We start from the raw sequence: 9,459 nt of genomic DNA, 5'->3' as shown, positions 1-9,459 counted from the left end.
GAAATAAACAGAACTGCGACCAAAAAAATACAAAAGAAATAAGGTGTTTTTTTGAAAAGATAAACAAAATTGCCAAACCATTTGGCAGACTAAACAAAAAAAATAGAGAAAAGACCCAAATAAATAAAATCAGAAATGAAAAAAGGAGATATTTCAACTGCTACTACAGAAGTCCAAAAGATTGTTAGAGACTGTTGTGAACAACTATACAACAAAAAATGAGAAACACAATGGAAATGCATAAATTCCTAGACATGTACAACCTACGAAGATTGAACCAAGAAGAAACAGAAAACCTGAATAGACCAATTGTAAGTAAAATGATTGAATCAGTATTAAAAGTCTCCCATCAAAGAAAAGTCCAGTACTTGATGATTTCACTGCTGAATTCTACCAAATATTTAAAGAAGAACTATACCAATTATTTTAAAACTTTTCCAGAAAGTTGAAGAGAAGAGAATTCTTCCAAATGCATCTTTGAGGCCAGCTCATCCTGATACCAAAACCAGACAAGAACACAACAACATAAGAAAACCATAGGCCAATGTCCCTAAAGAACATAGATGCAAAAATCCTCAACACAATACTAGTAAACTGAGTCCAACAGCACATTAAAAAGATCATTCATCGTGATCTACTGGGATTTATTCCAGGGATGCAAGGCTAGTTTAGCATATGCAAATCTATAAATGTGATATATTACATCAAAAGAATGAAGTACAAAAAATCATCTTAATAGATGCAGAGAAAGCATTTTATAAAATTCAACATCCCTTTGTGACTAAAAAAAAACCCCTCCAAAAATTAGGTATAGAGAAAATCTACCTCAATACAATGAAGGCCATATATGAGAAACCCACAGTTAATATTATACTGAATGGGGAAAAACTGAAAGTTTCTTCTCTAAGAACTAGAATAAGACAAGGATGCCCATTCTTACCACTCTTATTCAACATAGTACTGGAATTCCTAGCCAGAGCAAATAAGCAAAAGAAATAAAGGACATTCAAATTAGAAAAGAGGAAGTCACACTGTCCCTATTTGCAGATGACATGATTTTATATATAGAAAACCCTAAAAGTTCCACCAAAACAAAACAAAACAAAACAAAAAACTCTTAGAACTGATAAGCAAATTCAGTAAAATTGCAGAATAAAAAATTAACATACAAAAATCAGTATCATTTCTATATACCAATAACAGACTAGTGGAAAAAGAAATCAAGAGATCAGTCTCATTTACAACAGCTATAAAAAATGTAGGAGTAAATTTAACCAAGTTGATGAAAGATCTCTAAAAGGTAAACTATAAAACATGAGTGAAAGAAATTGAAGAGGTCACAGAGAAAATGGAAAGACATCCCTGTTCATGAACTGGAAGAATTTATACTATGTAAACGACTATACCACCAAAAACAATATACAGATTCAGTGCAATCTCTATCAAAATACCAAAGACATTCTTCACAGAAGTAGAAAAAATGACCCTAAAATGCATATGAAACCACAGATGTCCAGTAAGAATGTTAGCTTAAAATTTTCTTTAAAACAAAAGAAACCACAGAAGGCCCCAAATAGCCAAAGCAGTCCTGAGTGAAAGACAACAAAACTGGAGGCATCGCATTACCTGACTTCAAAATATACTGCAAAACTATAGTAAACAACACAGCATGGTACTGGTATAAAACCAGACACATAGACCAATGGAACACAGTTGAGAACCCAGAAATAAATCCATGTGTTTACAGGCAATTAATTTTTGACAAAAGTACCAAGAACATTCAATGGAGAAATGACAGTCTCTTCAGTAAATGGTGCTGGGAAAACTGCATATTCATAGACAGAAAAATGAAACCCCTATCACAATCATCAGCAAAGCCTGAGTCCTGTCCTCTCACTCTCCTCCCCGGACAGCATGAGCTTCACCACTCGCTCTACCTTCTCCACCAACTACTGGTCCCTGGAGTCCTCCCAGGCACCCAGCTACAGCACCTGGCTGGTCAGCAGCATGCCAAGTGTCTATGCAGGCGTGGGGGGCTCTGGTTCCTGGATCTCTGTGTCCCGCTCCATCAGTTTCCGGGGTGGCTTAGGGTCCAGGGGCGTGGCTGCAGGGATGGCCGGAGGTCTGGTAGGAATGGGAGGCATCCAAAGTGAAAAGGAGACCATGCAAAGCCTGAACAACTGCCTGGCCTCCTACCTGAAGACAGAGAACCAGAAGCTGGAGAGCAAAATCCGGGAGCATCTGGAGAAGGAGGGACCCCAGGTCAGAGACTGGGGACATTATTTCAAGACCATCAAGGATCTGAGGGCTCAGATCTTCGCAAATACTGTGGACAATGCTTGCATGGTTCTGCAGATCGACAATGTCTGTCTTGCTGCTGATGACTTTCGAGTCAAGTATGAGACAGAGCTGGCCACGTGCCAGTCTGTGGAAAGGGACAACTGTGAGCTCCCCAAGGTCATTGATGACACCAGTGTCACTCGGCTGCAGCTGTAGACAGAGACCGAGGCTTTCAAGGAGGAGCTGCTCTTTATGAAAAAGAACCACAAAGAGGAAGTAAAAGGCCTACAAGCCCAGGTTGCCAGCTCTGGGTTGACTGTGGAGGTAGATACCCCCAAATCTCAGCTCCTCGCCAAGATCATGGCAGATTTCCAGGCCCAATATGATGAGCTGGCTCAGAAGAACCGAGAGGGGCTAGACAAATACTGGTCTCAGCAGATCGAGGAGGGCACCACAGTAGTCACCACGCAGTCTGCTGAGGTTAGAGCTGCTGAGATGACGCTCAGGGAGCTGAGATGTACAGTCCAGTCCTTGGAGATCGACCTGAACTCGATGAGAAATCTGAAGCCCAACTTGGAGAACAGCCTGAGGAAGGTGAAGGCCTGCTATGCCCTGCAGATGGAGCAGCTCAATGGGATCCTGCTGTATCTGGAGTCAGAGCTGGCACAGACCCGGGCAGAGGGGCAGTGCCAGGCCCAAGAGTATGAGGCCCTGCCGAACATCAAGGTCAAGCTGAAGGCTGAGAGCACCACCTACTGCTGCCTGCTGGAAAATGGCGAGGGCTTCAATCTTGGTGATGCCCTGGATGGTAGCAACTCCATGCAAACCATCCAAAAGACCACCACCCACCAGATAGTGGATGGCAAAGTGGTGTCTGAGACCAATGACACCAACGTTCTGAGACATTAAGACAGCAGAAGCAGGGTACCCTTTGGGGAGCAGGAGGCCAATAAAAAGTTCAGCGGTTAAAAAAAAGACACCCCTATTTCTCACCATACATAAAAATCAAATCAAAATGGATTAAAAACTTAAATGTAAGACTTGAAACTACTAGAGGAAAACATCAGGAAAGTGCTTTATGATATTGGTCTGGGCAAATTTTTGGGGGTTAAAACCTCAAAAGCATAGACAACCAAAGAAAAAATAGGCAAATAAGATTGCATAAAGCTAAAAACCTTCTGCACAGCAAAGGAAACAATCAACAAAGTGAAGAGACAATCTATAGATTGGGAAAAATATTTGCAAAGTATCCATTCAACAAGGGATTAATAACCAGAATATATAGGGAACTCAACAACAACAACAACAACAACAACAAAAAAAAAAAAAAACACCAAGTAATACAATTTTTAAAAGGGCAAATGAACTGAAGAGACATTTCTCAAAATCAGACATACAAATGGCCAACAGGCATATCAAAAATGCTCAACATTACTAATTGTCAGGAAAATGCAAATCAAAACCACAGTGAGATCTCACCTCATCCCAGTTAGAACAGCTATTATCAAAAACACAAAAAAGCAGATGCTGGTGAGGATGTGGAGAAAGGAAAACACTTATACACTGCAGGTGGAAATATAAATCAGTACAGTCACTATGCAAAACAGTGTGGAGGTTCCTCAAAACACTGAGATCTAAAAATAGATCTACCATATGATCCAGCAATCCCACTGCTAGATGTATGTGCAAAAGAAAGGAAACCAGTATATTGAAGAGATATCTGCATACCTATGTTTATTGCAGCATTCTTCACGATAGCTAAGAAATGAGATGAATCTAAGTGTCCATCAATGGATGTATGCATAAGAAAATGTGGTACATATACACAATGAAATACAACTCAGTCATAAAAAAGAATGAAATCTTGTCACTCGCAGCAACATGAATGGAACTAGAGATTGCTATGTTAAGTGAAATAACTAGGTGAGTAAAGTGAAAAAAGACAAATACTGCATTCTCTCACTCACATGTGGGAGCTTAAAAAGTTGATCTCATGGAGGTGGAGAGTAGAATGATGGTTGCCAGAGGTTGGAAGGTTGGGGGATGAATAGAGGTTGGTTAATGGGTGCAAAAAATACAGTTAGATAAAAGGAATATATTCTAGTGTTTGATGGCACAGGAGGATGACTAAGTTAACAATAATTTGTCATATATTTCAAAATAACTAGAAGAGAAAATTTGAAATGTTCCCAACACAAATAAATGATAAATGTTTGAGGTAATGGGTGTTCTATTCACCATGATTTGATCATTACACATTGTATTCATGTATCAAAATATCAAATGTACTCCATAAATATGTATAATTATTATGTATCAATTTAAAAGTTACTACTCACTAGAAGAAAGCTATCTTAAAGTTCTTATGGAACCTAAATAAAAGCCCAAATAACCAAAGCATCCCTAAGCAAAAAGAACAAATCTGGAGGCATTACATTGCCTGATGTCAAATTATACTGCAAGGCTATAGTAACTAAAACAGCATGGTACTGGTACAAAAATAGACACATTGATCAATGGTTCAGAACAGAGGACCCAGAAATAAAGTCACATACCTACAACCAACTGATTTTTGACAAAGTTGACAAAAATAAACAATAGGGAAAGGACACCCTTATTTAATAAATGATTCTGGGAAAATTGGCTAGCCACATGTGGGAGAAGGAAACTGGACCCCTTTGTCTCATCACATACAAAAACTAATTCAAGATGGATTAAAGACCTAAATGTAAAGCCTGAAGCTATTAAAATCCTAGAAGAAAATCTAGGAAAAACACTTCTGAGTATCAGCCTAGGTAAAGAATTTATGACAAAGACCCCAAAAGCAAATGCAATAAAAACGAAAACAGACAAATGGGATTTAATTAAACTGAAATACTTCTGAAATAATCAACAGAATGAACAGACAACCTACAGAATGGTAGAAAATATGTGCAAATTATTCCTTCACCAAAGGACAAATACCCAGAATCTATAAGGAACTCAAACAATTGAATAAGAAAAAAACCAATAACTCCATTAAAAGCTGGGCGAAGGACATGAATGGACATTTCTTAAAAGAAGAAATATAAGCAGCCAACAAACACATGAAAAAATGCTCAACATCACTCAGTCATTAACGAAATGCAAACTAAAAACCACACTGAGATACCATCTTACATCAGTCAGAATAACTACTATTAAAAAGTTAAAAACAACAAATGTTGGCATGGATGTGAAAAAAGAGAACTGTTGTACCCTGATGGTGGGAATGTAGATTTGGTTCAACCTTTATGGAAAAAGCTCAAGGAACTAAAAATAGAGCAATCCCACTAAAGGAATCTACCCTGAACAAAAGAAATAAAATTTAAAAAAAAACACCCACACTTGTGTGTTTATTGCAGCACTATTATTTATCATAGCAAAGTCAAGGAACCAATGTAGTATCCATCAATGATTGATTGGATACAGAAAATGTTATATATATATATTTATATATATACAGAAAACATGATATATATTTATATATATCACGTTATATATATATATAAAAACACAAAAAAGCAGATGCTGGTGAAGATGTGGAGAAAGGAAAACACTCATACACTGCAGATGGAAATATAAATCAGTACAGTCACTATGGAAAACAGTGTGGAGGTTCCTTATACAGAAAATGTGATATATATATTTATGTACATATACACAGAAAATATGATATATATGTAAGTTACTACTTATAACCTACATTTAAATAAGAGCTTTGTTGAGATATAATTCACCTACCATAAAATTCACCCATTATACTTTAAAATATAATTAAATGTTTTCAATTTATTTTTTTAAAAACTTTTTTTTGAGACAGAGTTTCACTCTTGTTGCCCAAGCTGGAGTGCAGTGGCGCAATCTCAGTTCACTGCAACCTCCACCTCCCAAGTTCAAGCGATTCTCCTGTCTCAGCCTCCCAAGTAGCTGGGATTACAGGCACCTGCCACCAAGTCAGCTTTTTTTTTGTATTTTTAGTGGAGACGGGGTTTCATTATGTTGGCCAGCTGGTCTCGAATTCCTGAGCTCAGGTAATCTACCCGCCTTGGCCTCCTAAAGTGCTGGAATTACAGGCGTGAGCCACCGCACCTGGCCTTAAATGTTTTTTAGTACGTTCGCAGAGTTGAACAACCATCATCACAATCAATTTTATAATATTTTCCTCACCCCCCAAAGAAACTCCATACCCATTAGGAGTCACTTTCCATTTCCCTCTAACTCATTCTCCCTCCCATTCTATCCCCACCCTATCCCTAAGCAACTGATAATCAACTTTCTGTCTCTGTAGATTTGCCTATTCTTACGGCTGAATGATAGTTCATTGTGCGGATAGGCCACGTTTTATCTATCCTTTCATCAGTTGATGGACATTTGGGTTGTTTACACTTTTTGGTTATTATGAAGGATGCTTGTCTTCAAGTGTGTGTATAGACATAGGCTTTCGTTTGTTTTCCGTGAATTTCACTTCAGCCAGGAGTGAAATTGCTGGGTCATGTGGTAACTCTCTGTTTAATCTTTTGAGGAACTGCCAAATTGTTTCTAAGGCAGCTGCACCATTTTACATTTCCACCAGCAATGCATGTGGGTTCCAATTTCTCTACATTTTCCCTCATACTTGTTTTTATCTTTTTTTTAAATTATTATTATTACAGCCACTCTAGTTGGTGTGAGGTGGTATTTCATTGTGGTTTTGATTAGCAGTTCCCTAATGGCTAATGATGTTGGACATCTTGTGTTTATCATGTTGAGCATCATGTGTTTATTAGCCATTTGTATATCTGAAAAAATACACAAATGTGCATGTTTCCTACATGAGTATATTGTATAATGGTGGGTGTGTTTCTAGTGTACTCATCACCCCAAAATTTGGGCAAAACTGTCTATTTAGATTCCTTGCCCATTTATAGATTGGGTTGTCTTTTTGAGTTGTAATAGTACTTTATATATTTTAAATATGTCTTTTATCAGACACATGATTTTCAAATGTTTTCTACCATTCTGTGGGTTGTCTTCATTTTCTTGATAGTGCCCTTTGAAGCATAAAGTTTTAAATTTCGGTGATGCCAGTTCACCTATTTTTTGTTGCTTGCGCTTTTGCTGCCATATTTAATACATAATTCACATTTATAAGTTATCCTGATATACAAATATTATTCATTATGCAATAGAAATTAATATGTTATCTACATTTATATGAAATAATTTAAATATCTTGGGTTTATGTGTACATTCTTAATTACTAGAAATCCAGAAAACAAGATGTGACCTACATGCAGCCCCATTGAAGAGGAAAGGCTTTTTTTTTTTTTTTTTTTTTTTTTTTTTTTGAGACGGAGTCTCGCTCTGTCGCCCAGGCTGAAGCGCAGTGGCGCGATCTTGGCTCACTGCAAGCTCCGCCTCCCAGGTTCACGCCATTCTCCTGCCTCAGCCTCCGGTGTAGCTGGGACTACAGGCGCCCGCCACCACGCCTGGCTAATTTTAGTAGACATGGGGTTTCATTGTGTTAGCCAGGATGGTCTCAATCTCCTGACCTCGTGATCGGCCCGCCTCGGCCTTCCAAAGCGCTGGGATTACAGTCGTGAGCCTCCGCTCCCGGCCGAGGAAAGGCATTTTCTATCTGAGACAATTGCTTTAAAAGTTAGAGGAGGGTGAGGTTGGACTGAGGGGATGGGTTTTATCCGTGTGACTCACAACACAGTTATAATAACAATAACACTAAATGTGGGAAACATTTCATGAGCGTCTGTGATATGAAAAACATTTTCACCTGGGAAAGGGCTAAGCCCAGAAAGAACCATAAAGAGGTTTCCCAGGATCGGGGGTGGGGGGAAGAATTCTGTTTTACTCGGAGGGAACATAAAAGGAATTTTGTGAATCCTTTAAACCCAGATTCATGGAAATTTGTTTTTCTTAGGACTGAACACTAGATGTCTCAGTTACATTGAGTCTGCAATGAGAAATGCAGACATTTACAAAACAGATTGACAAAGAAATGTAAGCTGTGCAATCTTGTCTATGATGTAGCTTTTTATTTGGGGTGTTAGACTTTAATTTTAATTACGCTTCCTTTGAAACCAGGCAATAGATACTCATTACCTTTAAAGTCCCTAACTAAAAACTCATTGAAATGTCAGAAATGTCCTGTAATTTCCTGGATGAGGAAATAGAAAGTTATTCGGAGAGTTGTTAAAAGCTGTAGATGCAAGTGGCGTTAGAAATCAGGTTAGAATCCAGAAATGGCCAGTTCTTTACATTGTCCTCTAGAAAGCAGCCATTTCCATTAATTTACAAGAAAAACTTTGTTAATATAAAAATAGAAAGTGCACCAGATGATACAGATATATTTAACAGAAGAGCGGTGTGGAGAGAAAAGCACTGGAACCCCAAACATGAGTTTTAATCCTGAAATCACTGTTTTTATGCTCCATGATGCCAGGCAAGTCCCCTCCATCTGGGTCTTGTTTTCCTCAACCTCTATGGGGAGTTCAGCATTCTCCTTCTGGAGGAGGAGCTCAAGAATCAATGGAATTCTTATGGTGATATGGTTTGACTCTGTGTCCACACCCAAATCTCCTCTTGAATTGTAGTTCCCATAATCCTCACGTGTTGTGGGAGGGACCTGACGGGAGGTAATGGAATCATGGGGGCGGTTAACCCCATGCTGTTCTCATGATAGTAAGTTCTCATGCAATCTGATGGTTTTATAAGGGGCTGTTCCTCTGCTTTGCTCTGCACTTCTTCCTGCTGCCATATGAAGAAGGACATGTTTGCTTCCCCTTTTGCCATGATTGTAAGTTTTCTAAGGCCTTCCCAGCCCTGTGGAACTTGTGAGTCAATTAAAACTCTTTCCTTTATAAATTACCCAATCTTGGGCAGTTCTTTATAGCAGCATGAGAACACACTAGTATATACGGCTACCACACAACTTGCAATTTTTTGGTAAAGAGAAGTAAACTAAGTGCATATCTATTAAACTATAAAATGTTTATGTGCCACTGAAATGATCTCAGATGCCTCTTGTGGTACACATACCCTGGTCTTAGGGGTCTTAGGGGAAATGGCTCCCTCTACTGCAGCCAATGCAGAGTCACAGAAAAAGGACGGAAGTAGAAGTAGAATAAGGAAGAAGGTGGAAAAGAGGCCAGGAGGGCATGTGAC

The 9,459-nt window shown here is 38.6% G+C and overlaps 1 pseudogene; it reads left to right on the top strand.

Moving 5' to 3' along the window:
• The first annotated feature begins 1,884 nt into the window (after positions 1-1,884).
• Positions 1,885-3,189, top strand: LOC126949342 (keratin, type I cytoskeletal 18-like; annotated as a pseudogene).
• The last annotated feature ends 6,270 nt before the right edge of the window (positions 3,190-9,459 follow it).

This window comes from Macaca thibetana, chromosome 2 (assembly GCF_024542745.1).
Source record: "Macaca thibetana thibetana isolate TM-01 chromosome 2, ASM2454274v1, whole genome shotgun sequence".
NCBI classification, from domain to species: Eukaryota; Metazoa; Chordata; class Mammalia; order Primates; family Cercopithecidae; genus Macaca; species Macaca thibetana.
The sequence above is the reverse complement of the archived record's forward strand: the minus strand, read 5'-3'. Positions and strand labels throughout refer to the sequence as shown.